Consider the following 23,127-nt stretch of genomic DNA (forward strand, 5'->3'; position numbering starts at 1 on the left):
GTCTTTCTTCATATGAACATCCTGCCATCCCAGGAATCAATCTGGTGAACCTTCTTTGTACTCCCTCTATGGCAAGAATGTCTTTCCTCAGATTAGGGGACCAAAACTGCACACAATATTCTAGGTGCGGTCTCACTAAGGCCTTGTACAACTGCAGTAGAACCTCCCTGAATCCCAACATACTATTTGCCTTTTTCACCGCCTGCTGTACCTGCATGCCCACCTTCAATGACTGGTGTACAATGACACACAGGTCTCGTTGCATCTCCCCTTTTCCTAATTGGCCACCATTCAGATAATAATCTGTTTTCCTGTTCTTGCAACCAAAGCGGATAACCTCACGTTTATCCACATTAAATTGCATCTGCCATGAATTTGCCCACTCACCTAACCTATCCAAGTCACCCTGCATCCTCTTAGCATCCTCCTCACAGTTAACACCGCCGCCCAGCTTCGTGTCATCCGCAAACTTGGAGATGCTGCATTTAATTCCCTCGTCTAAATCATTAATATATATTGTAAACAACTGGGGTCCCAGCACTGAGCCTTGCGGTACCCCACTAGTCACTGCCTGCCATTCTGAAAAGGTCCCATTTATTCCCACTCTTTGCTTCCTGTCTGCCAACCAATTCTCTATCCACATCAATACCATACCCCCAATACCGTGTGCTTTAAGTCTGCACACTAATCTCCTACGTGGGACCTTGTCAAAAGCCTTTTGAAAATTAGCTCTGAAGATTAGCTCAGGAAGGCACCTATGAACTGGGCTGAAGGGCCTTTTCCCATGATTTGTTGCTCTATGACTTGCAAATCTATATTACACAGGTTAGAGAAACAGTGCAGAACAGGCCCTTCCAGCTCAACAACCACTGTGCTCAGTAACTCCCTTATTTAACCATAGTCTAATCAGAGAACAATTTACTTTGACCAATTAACCTCATAACCAGTACGTCTTTGGAATGAGAGAGAACATACAAACTCTTTACAGATGGCACTGAAATTGAACTCTGAACTCCAGACACCCAGAGTTGCACCAGTATTACACCAACTGCTTCACTTTCCTCCTTTATCACCCAATTAGATAATGTTAGTTTCTACCAGTGATTAGATGAAAAAAAAATTCCTCTACTCCCTTTTAATTCTCCTAGTGATTAATTTGAAGTCCAGTGACGCAGATGTGGGATATCCATGGTCAGACCTCAGACTTGTGGAGAGCAGACAAAGGTCACCGAGTCCTTAAGACCATAAAACATAGGAACAGAATTAGGCCATCTGGCCCATTGAGTCTGCTCCACCATTCAATCACAGCTGACCCTTTTTTCCCATCTCCTCCTCAATCCCAGTTTCCGGCCTTCTCCCTGTAACCTTCGATACCATGTCCAATCAAGAACCTATCAATCTTTGCCTTAAGTACACCCAGTGACCTAGCCTCCATAGCAGTAGGTGACAACATATTCCACAAATTCACCACCCTTTGCAGATTTCTCTGCATCTCTGTTTTGAAAGGACACCCCTCTATCCTGAGGCTATGCCCTCTTGTCCTAGACTCTCTCACCATGGGAAACATCCTTTCCACATCTACTCTCTCTAGGCCTTTCGCCAATCGAAAGGTTTCAATGAGATTCCCCCCTCATCCTTCTGAATTCCAGCAAGTTCAAACCCAGAGCCATCAAAGGTTCCTCATATGATAACCCTTTCATTCCTGGAATCATCCTTGTGAACCTCCTCTGAATGAACTCTCTCCAATGCCAGTACATCTTTTCTAAGATGAAAGGCCCAAAACTGTTCACAAGGCCTTATAAAGCCTCAGAATCACATCCTTGATCTTATATTCTAGACCTCTTGAAATGAATACAGTACTGACATGTCATTTGCCTTCCTCACGACCAACTCAATGTGCAAGTTAACCTTCAGGGTGCTCTGCACAAGGACTCCAGAATCCCTTTGCATCTTAGATTCCTAGATTTTCTCCCCATTTAGAAAATAGTCCGCACATTTATTTCTACTACCAAAGTGCATGACCATGCATTTTCCAACATTGTATTTCATTTGCCATTTTCTTGCCCATTCTGCTAATCTATATAAGTCCTTCTGCATCCTACCTGTTTTGTTAACACTACCTGTCCCTCCACTAATCTCCGTATCATTGCAAACTTGGCAACAAAGCCATCTATTCGATCACCTAAATCATTTATATACAGCATGCAAAGAAGTGGTCCCAACACCAATCCCTGCGGAACACCAATAGTCATTGGCAGCCAGCCAGACAAGGATCCTTTTATTCCCACTTGCTACCTCCTACCAATCAGCCAAAGCTCTAACCAAGCTAGCAACTTTCCTCTAATACCACGGGCTCTTAAATAGTTAAGCAGCCTCATGTGTGGCAGCTTGTCAAAGGCCTTCTGTAAGACCAAATATATGACATCCATTGCATCCACTTTATCTATCCTGCTTGTAATCTCAGCGAGTTGTAAAGTCAGTGAGTTGTCAGCGAGTTCCGGAGTCTAGAATTCTGTGTGGGCAGGAGGAATGAATCCCAGTGATCCTCTTGTTTCGCTACTTGGTAAAACTGGTGTTCAAGACCAAGTATTTGGATTCCAGACACTGGCGATTCTGGATTTCGAGGTCTGGTATCCGGTGATCAGCACACCCTGGGCTCGATGCCAAGGGTCAAGGCCAATTGGATGAATTAGAAGCCTGGAAGTTGAGGCTAACTGACTGGAGCCGAGTCTGCAAGTCCATTACAATACACCTTGCAGGCAAAGGAAGTTAGGCTTCCCATCCACTCTCTCTTGGCTTCATAATTTTAAGCATCGTTATTGTATCTCCAAGTCCAATCATCCAAACCTTCCCAATTTTTTTTGCAAGATGTCTTGTACAAATTAGCTGCTGTACCTAATAAAGTGCCCACTTAGTGTATGTCCACCATACAATATGGTGATCTGAACTATAGGCAGCTCGCAGCACTGTTCCAACGTGCACTGTTGGTAATTACATCCCATATCTCAGTTCATAAAGGGAAATATGCCTTTTTAAGCATCTTATCCCCTTTTCTTGTTGCTTTGACAGATCTGTAGACATGTCTTTCTCTATACTTCTCACTTTGTAGCCAAGAACAGACATTAGTTGCCATGCTGTTTAACATATGCTGTATTGTCCACAATATATTTACTTTGTACAATGATCATCAATATTCTGTTCTAGGTAACTATTGTGTTTATACATGGTTGGGATGCTGTTTCTTAAACATACAGTATTACCTGACAGGAAAAAGTGGAAAACTTTGGAATCCAACCTTATTTGAAAAATAATGAGAATTACTGCTCAAAATTCAAAATAAAGTTATCAAAGTACATATATGTCACCATATACAACTCATTTTCTTGTGGGAATACTCAATAAATCCATTATAAAATATTAACCGCACCAACTAGACATTAAACTATTGTGCAAAGGACAACAAACTGTGCAAGTACAAAAAAGAAGAAATAATAATAAATAAATAAACAATAAATAACAATAATATAAGATGAAGAGTTCTTCAAAGTGAGATCATAGGTTGTGGAAACGTTTCAGTGATGGGGCAAGTAAAGGTGAGTGAAATTGTCCCCTTTGGTTCAAGAAGCCTGATGGTGGAGGGGTAATAACTGTTCTTGGACATGCTGGTGTGAGTTCTGAGGCCCCTGTACCATCTTTCTGATGGCAGCAGTAAGATGAGAGCACATCCAGGGTGGTGAGAATCCCTGATGATGGATGCGGCTTTTCTACGATAATGCTCTGTGTAGATGTGCTCAATGGTGGGGAGGGCTTTCACCATGATAGACTGGCTGGATCCACTACTTTTTGTAGGATCCTCTATTCAAAGGCATTGGTGTTTCTATACCATGTTATGTACAGCCAGAACTGCATAGAAATTTTGAAACAGGAGAGACCATAAGATGTAGGATCAGAATTAGGCCATTTGGCCCATCAAGTTTGTTCCACTATGTTAACCTGGCTCATCCAATTTTTCTCTCAGTCCCAATTTCCTGCCTTCTCTCTTTATGCCCTGACCAATCAATAATCTATCAACCACTGCCTTAAATAATATAAAGACTTTGCCTCCACAGCTGCCTGTGGGAAGAATTTCCACAGATTCACCACTCTCTGGCTAAAGAAATTCCTTCTTATTTCCATACTAAAAGGATGTCTCTCTATTCTGAGGCTGTGCCCCCTGGTCTTAGACTCTCCCACCATCCTCTCCATATCCACTCTATCAAGTCCTTTCATCAACTGATAGGTTTCAATGAGGTCACTCCTCATTCTTCTGAATTCTAGTGAATATAGGCCCAGAGCCATCAAATACTCTTCATATCTCAAGCTATTCAATCCTGGAACAACACACACAAAATGCTAGTGGAACACAGCAGGCCAGACACCATATATAAGGAGAAGCACTGTCGATGTTCTGTCCTGACGAAGGGTCTCAGCCCGAAACATCAACAGTGCTTCTCCTTATAGATGCTGCCTGGCCTGCTGTGTTCCACCAGCATTTTGTGTGTGTTGTTTGAATTTCCAGCATCTGCAGATTTCCTCGTGTTTGCTATTCCATCCTGGAATCATTTTCATGAATCTCCTTTGAATCCTCTCCAGTTTCAGAACATCCTCTCAACGCCAGGGGTCTAAAATTGCTCACAATACTCCAAGTGAGGCCTCACTAGTGCTTTATAAATTCTCAAAATTACACCCTGGCTTTTATATTCTAGTCCTCATGAAATTAATGCAAACATCACATTTGCCTTACTCGCCACAGACTAAACCCGCAAATTAACCTTTAGGGAATTCTGCAGACTTTAGCTGAGACTTTTGCACCTCAGATTTTTGTGCAGTGCCTACAAAAAGTAGTCACCCTCTTGGAAGTTTTCATGTTTTACTTTTTTACAACATTGAAGCATGGTGGATTTAATTTGGCTTTTTTAACTGATCAAAAGAAAAAGACTTTTGTGGCAGAGTGAAAACAGATCTCTACAAAGTGACTTAAATTAATTACAAATATAAAACACAAAATAATTGATTGCATAAGTATTCAAACCACCCCCCCCCTCTTTAATTTGACAAACCAGATCATCACTAGTGCAGCAAATTGGTTTTAGAAGTCACATAATTAGTTAAATGGAGATCTGTTTTTGGAGACCTGTGTGCAGTCAAGGTATTTCTATTGACTGTAGTAAAAATACACCTGTATCTGGAAGATCCAATTGTTGGTGAGTCAGTATCCTGGCAAAGACTACACCATGAAGGCAAAAGAACACTCCAAGCAACTCCTTGAAAAGGTTATTAAAAAGCACAGAGAAGGAGATGGATACAAGAAAATTTCTAAGTCACCGAATATCCCTTGGAGTACAGTTAAGTCAATCATCAAGAAATGGAAAGAATATGGCACAACTGTAAATCTGCCTAAAGCAGGCCATCCTCAAAACCTGAGTGACCGTACAAGAAGATGACTTGTGAGGAAGCCCACCAAAAGACCTATGACATCTCTGGCACAGTAACCAGCTTGAGTGGTTGAGATAGGTGAGACTGCACATACAACAACTGTTTCCCGGGTGCTTCACAAGTCACAGTTTTACGGGAGAATGGCAAAGAGAAAGCCACAGTTGAAAAAACTCACTTGAAATCTCAGCTAAAGTCTGCCAGAAGGCATGCAGGAGACTCTGAAGTCAGTTAGAAGAAGGTTCAATGGTCTGATGAAACCAAAATTGAACTTGTGGACCACCAGCCTAAATGTGTAAGCCAAACACAGCACATCATCAAAAACTCTCCATCCTTTCCATGAAGCATGGTGGTGGCTGCATCGTGCTGTGGGGATGCTTCACTGCAGCAGGCCCTGGATTGCTTGTGTATCTAGAGGGTAAAATGAATGTAGCAAAATACAGGAAAATTCTGGAGGAAAACCTGAAGCAATCTGTAAGAGAACTGCGACTTGGGAGAAGATTTGTTTACCAGCAAGACAATGACCCCAAGCATAAAGCCAAAGCTACACACCGGAATGGCATTAGAACAGCAAAGTTAATGTACTGGATTGGCCAATTCAGAGCCAGACTTCAAATCAATTGAGAACATGTGGTTGAACTTGAAAAGGGCTGTTCACTCACGATCCCCATGCAATCTGACAGAGCTACAGCAGTTTTGTAAAGAAAAATGGGGAATAATTGCAGTGTCCAGATGTGCAAAGCTGAGAGAGACCTATTCACACAGACTCAAGGCTGTAACTGCTGCTAAAGATGCATCTACTAAATACTGACTTGAATGGGGAGAGATTATGCAATCAGCTATTTTGTGTTTTATATTTGTAATTAATTTAGATCACTTTGTAGATAACTGTTTTTACTTTGACATGGAAGTTTTTTCTGTTGATCAATGTCAAAAAAGCCGAACTAAATCCATTGTGATCCAATATTATAAACATGAAAACTTCCAATGGGGCAAATACTTTTTACAGGCACTGTATTTTCTCTCCATTTAGAGAATAGTTAGCCCTTTCATTTCTACGACCAAAGTGCATCACCATACACTTCCCAATACTGTATTCTATCTGCCATTTCTTTGCCCATTCTGCTAATTTATCTGACCTCCTGTAGCATCTTTACTTCCTCAAAACTACCTCTACCTATCTTCATATTGTTTGCAAATTTTGCAACAAAGTCATCAGCTTTATCATCCAAATCATGGACATATAATGTAAAAAGAATCAGTCCCAACAGAGACCCTGTGGAGCACCACTAGTCACTGGCAGCCAACCAGAAATGGCTCCCTTTATTCCCACTCTGTTTCTTGCCAATCAGCCATTGCTTTACACATGCTAGAATCTGTCACGTAATACCACAGGCTCATAGCTTGTTAAGCAGCCTTATGTGTGGCACCTTGTCAAAGACCTTCTGAAAATCCAAACACCTAACATTAACCGACTCTCCATTGTCTAACCTGCTTGTTACTTCTTCAAAGAATCCCAACAGATTTCTCAGGCAAGATTTTCCGTTGAGGAAACCATGCTGACTATGGCTGACTTTATCACGTGCCTCCAAGTACACTGATTCCTCATCCTCAATAATCGACTCCAACATCTTCCCAACCAGTGAGGTCAGACTATCTGGCCGATGGTTTCCTTTCTTCTGCCTCTCTCCCTTCTTGAAGAGTGGAGTGACATTTGCAATTTTCCAGTCTTCTGGAACCATTCCAGAATCAAGTGATTCTTGAAAGATCATTACTAATGCCTCCACAATCGCTTCAGCCCCTCTTTCAGAACTCTGGGATGTACAACATTTGGTCCAAGTAACTTATCTACATTCAAACCTTTCAGTTTCCCCAAGAACCTTCTCTCTAACTTCATGCACTTCATGACCCCTGACACCTGGAAATTCCACCATACTGCTTGTGCTTTTGACCGTGAAAACTGATGCAAAATACTTAATCAGTTCATTCGCCATTTCATTGTTCCCCATGACCACCTCTCCTGCATCATTTTCCAAAGGGCCAATATCCATTTTCACCTCTCATTTACATTTTATGTATCTGAAGAAACTGTGTGTAAGGCCTGGTTTACATTTTTACTGCTATTCTACAGGTATTTCATTTTAGCAATTCTGTCTGTTGCTTTCTGCCTGTTTGGGTTATTATTGAAGATAAGGGATGCTGTGGAATGTGTGTCATCTAATTAGGATGGATGACTGGAAGAAGATTCTAGAGAACACTAGGGGAAGAGGTTTTGTGAGGGACACCAAATTTGATCTTGTTCTTTGTTCGGTGGGAGATGAGGAGAAAAGAGATTGGAGAGAACTGGTCATAGGATTTGATCCGGTGGGAAAACATAAATCGATGGGAGCCAAAGCACAGAGGTCTACCAAGGATAGGTGAATATGGCTTTTGAGTTCCAAATGGTGCACATTTGACTGTTTAATTATAATGGGCCCTTATTGTTTTTTCTTTCTTTTCTTTACTAACTCTTTGGTTACTGCTCATAAATATTCCTTGTAGTTGTATGCAGTATGCAATCTGTTATTTCATGCTGATGGGCTATTGCAGGGGCAATAAATCACACAGCTTTCACACAAACCAAGGTTTGGGTGGGCAAGACACCCCAACCCCATGGATTTGACAGGACCAAAGTCACATACATCCTAGACGTATGAAACCTGAGAAAGCTGGGTTGGGTTCTCACCGTGGAATCCAGTGGCTATTAACAAGGGGCTAACAAGCCGCACTTCCAGACATGCCCAGTAAAAGGGGATTTTATAAAGGGGGTTGTAAAATCTTCCCTAGTTCTAGCCTCACTAGAATGTGGCATGGGTAGTAATCCTGAGATCACAACCCTGGAGGTCCTGCCCTTTAACTTACCACTTAACACTCTGAAATCTCTATGTAGAGCCTTGTCACTCATCCTATCCATGTAATTGGTATCTATATTGACCACGACTTCTGGCTGTTCACCCTCCCAGAATGCTGGGAACATGATGCCTGGACCTTGGCACCCAGGAGCCAACACATGATCCTAGAATCTTGTTCTCGCCCACAGAACTTCCTGTCCATTCCCCTATCTGAATGCTTGCCGAAATAGTAATATTGCAATAGTCATGGGGGATTTCAATATGCAGGTAGATTGGGAGAATCAAGTTGGTGCTGGATCCCAGTAGGGGGATCTTCTAGTGTGCTTACAAAATAGCTGAACAGTACCTCAAAAATGAGGTCTTTCACAGCTGATCTATTCTACGTTTATTACTTATTGGTCTATAATGACAGGTGACACAGTAGTGTGGCAGTTAGCTATTACTGTACCTACAACCGCATTCATACCTGCCACTGTCTGTAAGGAATTTGAACGTTCTCCCCGTGACCGTACGAGTTTCCTCCGGTTGCTCCAGCTTAAATAATGTACACCACTTTGGTTACTGTTGGGAGATGACCTACCAGGGAGAAGTTGCAGTGTCTTGATCTTTGGCACTGAGCCTGCCTCTGTGGCTCAGAAGGGAAGACGGGAGAAGAGCAATGCAGCAGTGATCTCGGATTCCACAATTAGAGGAGCAGGCAATAGACTCTGTGGATGGGAAAGACACAACTCTATGATATTTTGCCTCCCAGGTGCCATGGTCAGTGATGTCTCGGATCAGGTCCAAAGGATTCTAAATGGGAGGGTGAACAGCTGGAAGTTGTGGTATATATTGGGTCCAAAGACACTGGCAGGAAATGGGAGGAGATCCTGAAAAGAGAATATAGGGAGTAAGGTAGAAAGCTGAAAAGCAGGACCTCAAGGGCAGTAATTTCTTGATTGTTGCCTTTGTCACACATTAGTGAGGTTAAGAGTAAGATAATTTGGCAGATGATTGCACAGCTGAAATATTGGTGCAGGGAGCTGGGTTTCAGATTTCTGCATCACTGAGATCACTTCTGGGAAAAGTATAAACAGTGCAAAAAGGATGGGTAACTCCTGAACCCAAGGGAGGGGGAGGGTCAGTATCCTTGTGGGCAGGTTTGCTAGAACTGTTGGAGAAGATTTAAACTAACTTAGCCAGGGTTTGGGAACCAGAGTGATAGGGCTAAGGATGGGGCAGTTGGTATACAACAATATGCTGTTCGTGGTGAGATGGTGAGGAAGAACAGGCAGATGATTGGGCAAAATTGTAGTTAGTGGGCCAAAGTCACAAAGGGTGATGAACACAGGAAGGTGTTACATTTAAATGTATACAGTATACAGAATAAGGTAGATAATCTTAACAGCACAATTAGAGATTGGCAGTTATGATGTTGTGGGCATCGTTGAGTCATGACTGAAAGAAAACCATAGTTTGGAGCTTAATGTCCAAGGATACACATTGTATCAAAAGGATAGGCAGTACCAGAAGGGGTAGGGTGGCTCTGTTGTAAAAAATGAAATCAAATTCTTAGAAAGAGGTGGCATAGGATCAGAAGATGTAGAGCCCTTGTGCGTAGAGTTAAGAAACAACTATGTTAAAAAGACCCTGATGGGAGCTACATACAGGCCTCTAAACAGTAGCCAGGAAGTGGGTGACAATGGGAAATAAAAAAGGCATGAATAAAGGGCAATGCTGTGATAGCCATGGGGATTTTCAATATGCAGGTAGATTGAGAAAATCACATTGATGCTAGATCCCAAGCAAGGGAATTTGTAGAATGCCTATGAAATGGCTTTTTAGAGCAGCTTCTGGTTGAGCCCACTCAGGAAATGGCAGTTCTGTATTGGGTGTTGTGTAAAGACCCAGGTTTGATTAGGAAGCTGAAGGTAAAGGAACACTTAGGAGGCAGTGATCATAGAACAATTCAGAAAGCACAGGAAAGGTATATCCCAGAAATGAACAAAGTACTCTAAAGGGAGGATGAGGCAACCGTGGCTGACAAGGGAAGTCAAAGACAGCATAAAAGCCAAAGGGAGGGCATATAGAATAAAGGAACATGAGGAAGAATTTCTCTCGCTAGTGGGTGGTGAATCTGTGGAATTTATTGCCACAGATGGCTGTTCAGGCTGAGTGATAGGGTGTATTTAAGGAAAATGTTGATAGTTTCATGATTAATCAGGGCATCAAAAGCTATGGGGAGAACACAGGAGAATGGGGTTGAGAGCGATAATAACTCAGTCATGATAAAATAGTGGAGGAGACTTGATGGGCTAATTTTGCTCCTATGTCTTCTGGTTTCCTACAGTCCAACGACATATGGGTTAGTAGGTTTAGGATTACATGGGTGTAATAGGGAGGCGTAGGCTTGTTGGGCCACAAGAGCCTGTTATCATGCTGTATCTCTGAATATTCACAAGGTGAATCAGCTTACCATTGGGAACTGTGTTGTTGTCAACATGCTCCCAAACTGGCATATCATCAGCTATTTCTCTACTGATGAATTGCCCCTACATTCTAGTAAATAGGACCTCATGGGAAGCAATGCCATTGCATGAGCAGGAGAGAGCATTTGTTGGTGGGTTTGGGGCAGATTCTCAACCAGCTTTTGTCAAAGTTATTGAGAACTGGCTAGTATATATCTCCCAAATTAGTTGGCTGTCAAACATTCAAAATGTTCAAGATTAATTTCAAACAATGTAAAACCTAAAATATTAAAACAAAACAATAATTAAATAATAAAAACTTTAATACACCTATGAACACATGAGTAATTAAAATTATTTAACTAAACTGTTATAACTAACCTTCCTCCTTAACTACACTTCTTCATTAAGTAAATGTGAGCTGTTCCTACTTAAGGTTGAATTTTTGTAGGATCGCGAGGTAAATTCCCAGTTTAAGTGCTGGGGATGTGCTGTGTTAATGCTCTGTCATGTCCATTGTTGGAGCACATTCAAGAAAGTGCTGGCAAGCAGTGAGCTGCATGTTTAGGACTTCCATGATTGCAAGGGAATCCTGAACCTGGAGACACTTAAAGGCAGAACTGCCAGCTTCTTTACACGTTCTGGCTTATTTTGTCTAGTAGAAACATCCCAAGTGTTTCTCTTGCGATGAACTCCTTCTAAGAGTAAACACTTTTTATCATGAAGGCAAGCAGTAATGATTCTTTTACACAGTGCTGTCGAAACAGAAACTGGATGAACGTTCTGTTAAGTTGGCTTTGGTACTGAGGGCTGGGATATTGGAAATAGTCACAAGAGTAGGATTCTGCCACAATACATTTCATATGTCACCTGAACTAACAAATGCAACCATATTTTTATGTTTCATGTTCGAACAGTCTATGTTCCAAGCCTACACTGGTATCACTCCCCCATTTTTCCTACACTACATCAACAACTACATTGGTGCTGCTTCCTGCACCCATGCGGAACTCATTGACTTCATCAACTTTGCCTTCAACTCCCACCTTGCCCTCAAATTTACCTGGTCCATTTCCAACACCTCCCTGCCCTTTCTCGATCCCTCTGTCTCTATCTCCAGAGGCAAGTTATCTACTGATGTCCATTATAAACCCACTGCAACTCACAGCTACCTGGACTATATGTATTCCCACCCTGTTAATTGTAAAAATGCCATCTCATTCTCTCAATTCCTCCATCCCTGCTCTCAGGATGAGGCTTTTCATTCCAGAACTAAGGAGATGTCCTCCTTCTTCAAAGAAAGAGGCTTCCCATCCTCCACCATCAATGCTGCCCTCATCCGCATCTTTTCCATTTCATGCGCATCTGCCACGCCCATCATCCCGTCACCCCACCAGGGATAGGGTTCCTCTTTTCCTCACTTACCACACCTCTAGCCTCCATGTCCAGTACATAATTCTCCACAACTTCCACCACCTCTGACAGGATCCCACCACCATGCACATCTTGCCCTCCCCCTCACTTTCTGCTTTCCGCAGGGATCGCTCTCTACGCAAATTCCTTGTCCATTAGTCCCTCCTCACTGATCTCCCTCCTGATACTTATCTTTGCAAATGGAACAAATGCTACACATTCCCCCTACACCTCCTCGCTCACTATTCAGGGCCCCAGGCAGTCCTTATAAGTGAGGCGACACTTCACCTATAAGTCTGTTGGGGTCACCTACTATATCCAGTGTTCCTGGTATGGCTTCCTGTATATCAGTGAGACCCGACACAGATTGGGAGACCACTTTTCCAAGCACCTATGCTCCATCCACCAAAAACAAAGCGGGATCTACCAGTGGCCACCCAGTTTAATTCCACTTCCAATTCCGACATGTCAGTCCATGGCCTCCTCTACTGTCGCGATGAGGCCGCTCTCAGGTTGGAAAAGCAACACCTTATATTCCATCTGAGTAGTCTCCAACCTGATATCAAGAACATCAATTTCTCGAAGTTCTGGTAATACTCCTACCCTCCTTCATCAATCCCCATTCCCATTTCCTTCTCTCACCTTCTCTCCTTATCTGCCTATTCCCCTTTTCTTTCTTCCATGGTCTTCTGCCCTCTTCTATCAGATTCCCCCTTCTCCAGCCCTGTGTCTCTTTCACCAATCAACTTCGCAGCTCCTTACTTCACCCTTCTCCCCCCCCTGGATTCACCTATCATCTTGTGGTTCTTTCTCCCCTCCCTCTACTTTCTTACTCTGGCTCCTCATCTTTGTTTCCAGTCCTGATGAAGGGTCTCGGCCTGAAAAGTCGGCTGTACTTCTTTCCATAGATGCTGCCTGGCCTGCTGAGTTCCTCCAGCAATCTGGGTGTGTTGCCCATATTTTTATGTCTCATTTGAATCATCTCTGACAATCCAGCACCTACTTGCAGTTATGAAACTACTAGGCTAGCTGAAACCATGAGGCTGGAAGATAAGGGGCAATAACAACCATCAAGCACAGAATTTTCAGAACTTGGGGACATTAAATCCCATGTTTAATTTGTTGGCTGTTTTTTGCTGGCAATATCCTGACTCTATTCAAACGCTGAACTCCTCATAGAAAGCAACAGCAGAGTCCAAGCTGGTGTCAATTCACCACCACTTACATTGGGGAATCAGCTGAAATTATGCCAGAATGTAGATTCTTTTAAAAATGCTCAATATTCTTTAACTGTTATAGTTTTGTTTTCTTTTTAAACTTCAATGTATTACTGTTTCATCACTTGAGACATTTTAAAAAATGTTTTGAATATTTGTTACAAATAGAATTGTTTTTGATAGATTTATCAGCCCGGCAAATAGAGTGTTGAGTTTGCTTTAAAGGGGTGGGTCTTGTTTCCTCTGATCCCCACCAAAATACAGTCTATACATGACTGCTTTATTGATTTATTACGTCAATGCAAGCTGACAAGGGAGTCCACAAACCATGCCAGTCAGCAAAACGTGTAGGGAAGAGTGGGGGTAGGAGGGTAGGTTAATAGTTTCCACATACTCCAACTATACCAATCATAGTGTAGAGCAACATTAAGTATATCATGACCAGAAGCACCATCCCACTGTTTTCAAGAGACTAACAGGTTGGGAGACTGCAGAATGGTGTGGTGGAGATCACTGTAGCAAGCTTGTCTCGTACAGTGTATGGCTAACGGGGCTTCTCTCCTGTGCATCCTGAGAGAAGATACAGCTGGTGGCACAGCCTTTACATATCAAAATCTTCCATCTCTAACCCGCAGAAACACTTAAGAACTATTACAATTGCTTTATGTGATTCAAACAAAAAAAATTTAAAATAACTAATTCAAAACATACTAAAATACCAGGAAGTAAGTATATTAAAGCCAAATAAAATCAGAGAATTTAAAGCAAATGACTCAATTTCCTTACAAGTCTCCATCAATTCTACAGAGCTGAGTAATACCAGTCAAATTACTGCAGTTGCTGCTCCTGCACCAGGTTTAATTGAACTTCAGTTTATACAAGCTCATCCACTAGATTCCATGGGAGGTTTAATGACACAGCAGAATGACAAATGAGCTGACACCTGTCATTCAGAATTGCTCAGACTCTGAGCCGATTTATACAAGTCTGGGACAAACGTACCTGGGAGCAGCTGAATGTTTGTGGCTCTCCTTGAACCACCAAGCACAGCCAGAATAATTAAGCCCAAAATATCTAACGGGGCATCAGTTGCTTTGATAAAGTTGAATTCACTGCAAGCAACAATAACTTCACTTTAATCAGAAGAGCTACTATATTCAGTTGTATGGGAAGAAGACTATGGTAGTAGCCTTCCACTGTCAAATCTCAGAATATGATAACAGAAGTACATTTTATTGTGGAATTAGAGAATGTGGACCACAAAATTAATGCAGGAATAAGACTATGAGACCATAGACATTGGAGGAAAATTTTACTTGAGTTTTCAAATAAGTTGCAGTTTTAATTCCTTTGCCGGTTACATGAGTTTCAATTGTTTTCATTATATCACAAACACTTCAAATAAATTTAAGGAGTAGTTTGTCACATTACCATTAAGTATATAACAACATAATCATTCATAAAATGTGAAATTTGTGCAAATGATGTGTCTAGTACATTTTCGAACCAGTCGTCTTCAATCGTCTACTCAGAAATGTTTTTGTATGAAAGAAAAATCTCACTCTTCCTGGCTTGCATGAATGAAGGTGTAATAACAAAACTTCACAACCCGCTATCTTTCTACATAGTTACTTGGTTTGGTTTGTCAAAAGATTTAAAAAATGTAACAGGAGGCTATTGAAGCTTCTCTGCCCATGTCAGATCATGACTCATTCAGAAATCAGATGAATTAGCTTCCTTCATAGAAGAACTATTCTTTCTGAACAAATAGTGCATCAATATGCAGTTAAGAATACATTCCAAAAGTGCCTCTTGATTTATTTGCAAAATTATCTACATGAACGAAGTCTTTAACTATTGTTCTTGTGGGTACTCTGTGTATTTGGTGTGCTAATACACACACTTGGATATGCACTATCAGACACTATCACCAACAGGACACTATTTCTGTATAATTCATTAACTATTGTCCCATAGCGTTGGTGAACAAATTTCCACTCCTTGGTTTAATACACCAGTATGCAAATGGGTGTTGGGCTTCCCAACCAACAGACCTCAGATAGTCCTGATGCACAACCGCTCCTCCCTCCCCATCACCCTCAACATGAGTGTTCCCAGAGCCGTGTGCTGAGCCCACTGCCGTACACACTGCTCACACACCCAAGTAATCACATTGTCAAGTTCACCAATGACCCAACAGTTGCATGGCTCATCACCAACAATGATGAGGCAGCCGACAGAGAGAATGTTGCATGGTTCAAGGCCTGGTGTCAAGCAGATAACCTCCTCTTCAACATCAACAAGACAAAGGAGATGGTTTTCAGCCTCAGTAGAAATCAAACCACTCACATCCCTCTTTCCATCGGTGGCATAGCAGTGGAAACTGTGAGCAGTTTCAAATTCCTGGTGCACATCTTGCACAACTTAACATGGCCCCAGAACACATCCTACACAATCAGAAAAGTTCACCAATGCCTCTGCTTTTCGAGGATGCTGAACAGAATTAGACTATGCACGTTCATACACATCATTGGACAGATACACAGCGGAGAACATCCTAACGTACTGTGTCACTGCATGGTACGGAAACTGCACTGACGCAGAAAGGAAGGCTCCACAACTGGTAGTTAAAATTGCCCACCGCATCACTGGCACAAGCCCACCCGCCATCATAGTCATATATATAGAAAGATGTTGGCAAAAGGCCAGCAATATCATGAAGGATCCCACCCGCACTGCTTATGGGCTGTTTGTCTCACTCCAATCAGGGAGGAGGCTATGTATCCTAGTACCACCAGATTCAAAAATCCTAAAGCAGTAAGGCTGATCAACACCTCCATCCACTAACCTATCCCTCCACACTCCCTACCGCCACTACTTAATCATTTTGTCAGTCAATTTATGTACAGACACTCCTGTACCTTGCATCATTTTATGTACGTGCAATTAATCTAAGTATTTAAGCTGTCTTTATGCATTTGTACTTATTGATTTTTTTAAATTATTGTGTTCTTTATCTTATTGTGTTTTTTTCCACTTCACTGGATCTGGAGTAACAATTATTTTGCTGTCCTTTGCACTTGTGTACCATAAATGACATTAAACAATCTTATGTCTCACCCATAAGTCCCTGATGGTAGATGCCAATCATACAGGTCTTCATAAGAGATATATAGACAGTTCTGCTGGAACTTCAAGGGACCTGCTCTGGTATGTTTAAGCCCATACAGTCCAGGACTTAAAAAACTCAACACCCTAAACAATTGCTTTGCATTGGGCTTCCATCCAAATCACAGAAGATCCTAAAGGAGGAAAGGAGAACTTAAATTCTCATTATAATTCCCTGGAGTCTAAATAATTGAGGAATGATTTGATTTTCAAAATCTAAAGGGGAAATGTTGTTAGCTTGTTAAAGCTAACAAGAAGATATTATTTCTTGTCTAGAAATACAAGATTATTAGATGATGGCCATAAATTAGAACAATGCCTTTCAAAAACAAAGTTAGGAAACACTTCTACAAACAAAATATCACAACTCATTGGAAGTTTGGTCCTCAACGGTTGATTGATGCTAGATCAGTTATCAATTTTAAATCTGAAAGAATAGGTGTTTGTTGATCAGTTATTAAGTGATACAAAATTAAGGTAAATGTATGGTATCGGGTCACAGATCTGTCATAATCTCACTGAATGGTGGTAAAGGATCAGGAACTGAATGACCTTTGCTTGTGCATGTGGAGTGAAAGAAATGGAGAACAGACAAAAAGCCACAGTTAGTAAATCTCTGCTTTTATTGCCCACAATGTCATTCTGACAGTTCACTGTCAAGAACTGGCTGAAGTATTCCAGATAGTCTCACTTTGGCTCTGTACTATTGAAGCCTCACCTCCTCATTTTAGTCCAATATCTGAGGCATAATGGGTAGTATTTAGCAAGTATTTTCCTCTGCATTCTGTACTTGTACATTTTTTCTAGCAATTAAACATGGATACCTATATCCCTTCATCACTCCTACTTTCTTATCATTAAGAAAATATTCCCATGTTTTTTTTAGAATGAGAAGCAATGACCTCCTGCTTTCCCTATATAAGTTCTACTTTTACAGCATAAAAACATTGGAGCCTGGAGAATTGTTTATCCTGAGCACTGTATTTTTCTCTAGTGCCATTTTGTTTTTACATTTATTAAATCTACCATGTTCATCCTTTAACTTATTTTAAGGTTCCATTCTGTTTTATTTTGTCGTCTTCCCTCACTTGAAAGCAGTATTTAGCAAGCTTGCCATTTTCTTATTATCCATGAAAATCTTCCCAGCATTTGTCTTTAATGGATCACATTCCCCTTTGACGTTCACTTAATATATTCATATAATTTTATTTTCTGTTAGGTTTATCCATCTCCAACTTCCAGTAAATCACTTCACAGCTTTTACAGCTCTCCTAATCTACTGGATTTTCAGAACAGAATCATAATTAAAGGATATCATTTTCAAATAAAAAAAGACTGAGCATACCAGACAGTGGCATAAACTGCAGCATTCAATTATGTTATATCTGTCTGATGCTCAGAAGACACTATTGCATCCAGAGCATGGAGATGACTGTGTTATACGTGTGGTACTTCACAGTAGTTCAACTGCTTCACACAGGTGTGACTCCATGGTTAGCTCAATTCAGTTTCCTAATACAAGGCTTTCATTAGAGTATCCTTTAGAAGATGTTTTGAGGGTGTTTGCAACCAAGTGTTCAGTTTAAACGCTTCTACATTGAAGCCATCTTTTAATGATACTTTGTCTTAAGGAATCACCAACTTAAAAGGACCAAGGCAAATGTCCAAATAGTAAAATGTGGAGACTTCCCACAAAGCAAATTAGCTCTGTTTGTCAGAATTCTCCATAGGATATAATTCATAAAAACCCTAAAGGATCCACGAGGCTCTTAGCAGAGATTTTTTAAAATAAATCTTAAGAAACCTATAAAATGAATCATAAATCCTACAGAATTTTTACAATCTCACAGCTCTTAGAACACTCAAGGGAAAGAGCCTGGATGCCCCCTTCTCTCTTCCAAGTTGCTTTGTTTTGATTTTCCTCCTATAAAGCTCACTGTTCAAAAAATAATCAAGTATGTATAAATTCCAGAACCTTCACTCACCTGCTCTGACCCTAATATTTTATGTCAGTCTTGAAAATGTAAATTAAGATGTTACTCTGAATTTTTTAACTCCATTGAAATAATGATAGGCAACGTCTGCAGTGCTATTTAATAAGTATGATATATGTAAGCCTGTGCAGGGTAAGAAAAATGCATATTATCTTCCTAAAACTCGATTTCTTGTCCAGCAGAAATGCATTCAAGTATGTAGTGATCGGGGGATTTATAGCTTCTTATTGCTACAAGTAGTAACTATAGTTTTATTCGTATAACAGCTTCATAGTTGAACATTTACAAAATCTTAAATGACAAAATTAATGTTCTGTGAGAATAGTTGAAGTGTTCCACTAAATTGGCAGATTATGCAAAAAACTATTGAGAACACTGTTAATCATCTGCTCATGTCATTTACTGAAAGGGATCTGACAGCATATTTACATTAAACACATCTGACTCGCTATTTCCTATGTGTTGTAAGCTTTTTTTTGCCAGTAACACTGAATCATTCAAGTGATACTCGGCATGCAGAAACTTGGGAGAGTGGGATGGTTTATGGATTGTTTGGGGTGTATACTGTTTTTAATGACTTCAACTCTTGCTGTGAATTAGTAACTGACTGCCATTCTGAAGCATGGTTAATTGAATAACAGCTGCTTTTTATACATGATATGAAGTGGCATTGCACGGTATTTATTGATTTTGTAAAAAAAAATTGATGGCATAAATTGCCAATCCTTCTTTATCCACAAAAATACTAAAAGTAATTGGAATACAAACAGAGAGTCTGTTTATTTTTTTTCTCTAAAATGAATGAACCCTCTGGCCATCAATAAATTTGGATTATTGGAGCCACTTTCAAGGAAAGATATTGGGTTCATCCTCAAACCTTTCTGCACCACCAGATAAATATACTCATTGCTCGACAGAAATGAAAATGCACTTTTCAGATTCTGCAGTCTGCCACTGCCAGAAGCACTTTTGATTTCCTTATGATGATTTTAATTTTTGCATTAATTTTTAGATCTTTGAAGGCTCCTCTATAGCTGCAGGCTTCCCTAGCCCCTGAAGCTATTTCTTCACTAAATCCCACTGATTCCTTTCTCTGGCAGTGAAAACAATGCATGTAATATTGGTGACATGGTTGGGAACTATAATCCGCAGCCCCTCCCTATAGGAATACATCAGTGTTGAAATGTGAACATGCAATCTTTACGTGCATACTTTTGTTTTGCTTCTGTCATAATCGAGGCATCTGTATCCTGGAACTCTCATTGCCAAAGAGAAAACAAAATCTACACAATATAGGCTTCACATATTAGGCCTTTTGTGTAACTGACTACCAAAGAAATTTAGTTATCTTTAACAATATTTTTATTTAATCAATAATAACTGAACAATGAATGCACAGCTGTACAACTATAGCATATGGAATAGAAGGACAGGGTAAACTGACAAGAATGAACCAATCACAAATGCAAAAGTTATAATGCCCAATTTCCTCAAATGTATTTGGGTATGATAATACAGGATCTCTACCTTGAAGGATTTTTTTTTCTCTGGGGATGGGGCAAACAAATGCCTTTAGTATCCAAAAAGCCAAATGTCACACAACCAGAGAAAGATGCAACTTGCCAAGATTCTACTCCTTGCATCACCAGTGCATAAGTACACTGTTGTTCAATATACTGCAACAGGATAGATGAGACACAAGACTATCCCAGACCAAAGTGAAGTCCCAGCAACAAAATAACTACAATCTACTACAAGGCCACAATTTGAAAAACCTTCATTTGGTATATTAGGATTCCCATGAATTTCCTTAATTTATTTATTGTAACTTTTAGAAAACTATCAGAAAACAGAAAGCTCTTGCCTGTAATTATAGACCATTACAATTATCATTCGGGAACTGAAAGTTTGGACTAGCACAAATATGAACACTTTCTTAATTGCTGATGTCAAAAGAAGGCATAATTAGTCAATTAATCTGATCTTCTTATTGGTCAGTGTACTCTACTGATTGAAAACTGATAGCTGCAAATTCCTGCTTCTCTCATCTTCTCTGCACATATCATCGCCATCTTGCTTCATACACTGCAAGGCGTAGCCCTGCTGAAATTATCAATATTACTGCTACAAAAGATTTTTCTCCAATATTCACCTCACTCGATAGGTCCTGCAAATCTCCATGTGCTGTGGAATTTCATAAGCCAGGCTTCGATCTCTTGAGACTGGATCTTCAAGTTGCATCACTGCCGCTATCAAACAGTTCACAATTCACCTGCCTTGGAGACGTGGGGTAAGGGGAACATGAATCTGTGGTGGTTGTTTGATGTCTGTTTCTTACTGCCAGAATCCCTCGTGTGAAATATGGAAGCTTGTGAAAATACAGTGACACAAGGACACTTCAGGAAAAAAAATAGCAACACTGAGTTTCAAAAATAACGTTAATAAATCACAAACTATATCAAAGAAACCACATAAAAGAAGTTGTTCCAACCAGTCAAATTTATCTGAAAAACAAATCGAATCCTCTCAAACTTTCAGCAGAAAACTATTGGAAATCACCAGCTTCTTCATGTATGGCACTAATGATAAATATCAAAATGTGTGTATTGCAAAGAACATGTTCCATGCTGAAGGTCCAAAACATGTACATTTTCCTTCGGTCAAACTCAAAGATTTTATTTAATGTCTCCGTAATGTAATGCAGAATTAACTAAGATAACTCAGAATTCAAACCCCTATGGCACTGTAAAGTATAATTTAAAATATTTCTGCAAAGATGATATCCCCCTTTCCTTCATGTCCTCCCTCCAAGTTCTGGCTCTTATTCACCTCTCCCCCTCCCTCCTTCTAACTTCGGGCATGAGAGCCAATAGGGATACCTCACTATTATTCAACTGGAGGTCATTTAAGGCAGCGTTTATGGGATGATCAGTGCCCAGTGCAAACAGATATACAATACCAGTTGGAAGTAACTCAGAAACCTCACTTAAACAGCTTGTACAGATATCTAAAAAAAAAGGCCCAGAATGCTTATGCAAATCAGCTGTGCTGAATTGGCTCTGCTAAATTGGTTATATGGTTTGTTTCCATAAAATGGAGGTAATGATAAATTCAGACTCTATAGTATTTAAATATAGGTATAAATGAAGTGAACAAACACGCAAGCAAAACTCATCAAATTCATAGCTGACATTGTTGTGTTTGGTTTCACCTCTGTGATACTGATTTTGCTGATGTGCGCCTTCTTATTTGTATGGCACAGTTATTAAATCAGCGCCCGATGCATACACATCTGTTCTACCTGGTATCACAAGCTTCCAAATCCATTCAGTTGGGCTTCTACGTAATTTTAAATGATTAGGTATAAAACAGCTTATCCACTTACACAGATTTAACATGACAGCAGTTCTAAACTTCAGGTTGTGCATCTTACCTCTCTCACCTCAGGGATAGCTGAACATTATCACAATTCTAAAATACATGCTGTACTGTTAAATTTGTTCTTGCTTTGGTCTATCCTCGAAGGCACTGCTCATGCATCTCACCTCATTTGTTTATGGTTTATCATGGAAACACTGCTTTACTGTCTCAGAGGTTTTCATGCAAAGTAGATATGGTTTTTTGATTGAATAAGGGAGGTAATCCAAACGATACCACAAAAAGACCTAAATGTAGTGGTGTGCTACATGCAGCGCTAAAATTACGACACGGAGTCGGTAACTGCAGTTGAAGGAAAAACTTTATTCGAAATCCTCAGCCTCACTTTTAAGCCTCCCTCAACCTGCCCCCCGTGGCGCAGAGGCTCCAAAGCTCTGTGCTCGCAAACCCCTGTAGGCTATCTCCCTTAGCCGGAAAGCTGGCTAATTGTGAGCCGGTTCGGATGTGCCAGGAAATGGGTCGCCACATAAAGACATTAATCGCCATAAATGGAAATTTGTTGCTTCACTGTCGATAATGACAATATTCAAACAATGCGAGAAGTATTTTCAAGTTCTGCAACCCATTAAGCAAAATGTGTCACCATCCCCTTCATATATGACGTAACACCATTAATTTTTATAAAAGAAATGAAATGAAATGGTGCAGTGACAATTCCCTTCTGAGGCTAGGGTTGGGATCTACTAAAAGAATCAAAATTGTTACCTACTGTAAGTTTGAGAAATCTGAATTCAATTCTTACTGTACACCAGAGACAGTATGTCATTTAAGTGAAAAAGTAGCACTGGTATATTTAACCACAGGTCAAGACAAGTTGATGAAGCACAGTACAATAAGTTGTACTCTGTGCCAGACTATGTGATACTTGACTTGGAACTGTTCAGCATTGATACAAGAAAATCTTTATGCCTACCTATCTAATAATTCCCTTACTTTAATTGATAAAAACATTTTTTAAATTTCTAGTGGGAAAATATCCTTTTCTTTCTACTCTTCAAAATAGCTTTTTAAAAAATATTTTAAGTTTGTCCTATTAGAACGTCTTGTGATCTAACCGACCTCCCTTGACTTTTCATGCACCACCAGA

The 23,127-nt window shown here is 40.3% G+C and overlaps 1 protein-coding gene across 8 annotated transcripts in view; it reads right to left on the bottom strand.

Annotated features, from left to right (window-relative positions):
- tshz3b (teashirt zinc finger homeobox 3b) overlaps window positions 1-23,127 on the bottom strand; it is an 84,452-nt gene that overhangs the window by 25,141 nt on the left and 36,184 nt on the right. For 2 of the 8 annotated variants that reach the window (XM_059992971.1, XM_059992970.1), the window contains exon 2: window positions 8,944-9,070. The exons of the other annotated variants lie outside the window; for them this stretch is intronic. The gene's annotated coding sequence lies outside the window, so the exon portion shown is untranslated. The remainder of the gene's footprint in view (window positions 1-8,943; window positions 9,071-23,127) is intronic. 8 annotated transcript variants of the gene reach the window in all.

This window comes from Hypanus sabinus, chromosome 17, assembly GCF_030144855.1.
Source record: "Hypanus sabinus isolate sHypSab1 chromosome 17, sHypSab1.hap1, whole genome shotgun sequence".
Classification (NCBI taxonomy): domain Eukaryota; kingdom Metazoa; phylum Chordata; class Chondrichthyes; order Myliobatiformes; family Dasyatidae; genus Hypanus; species Hypanus sabinus.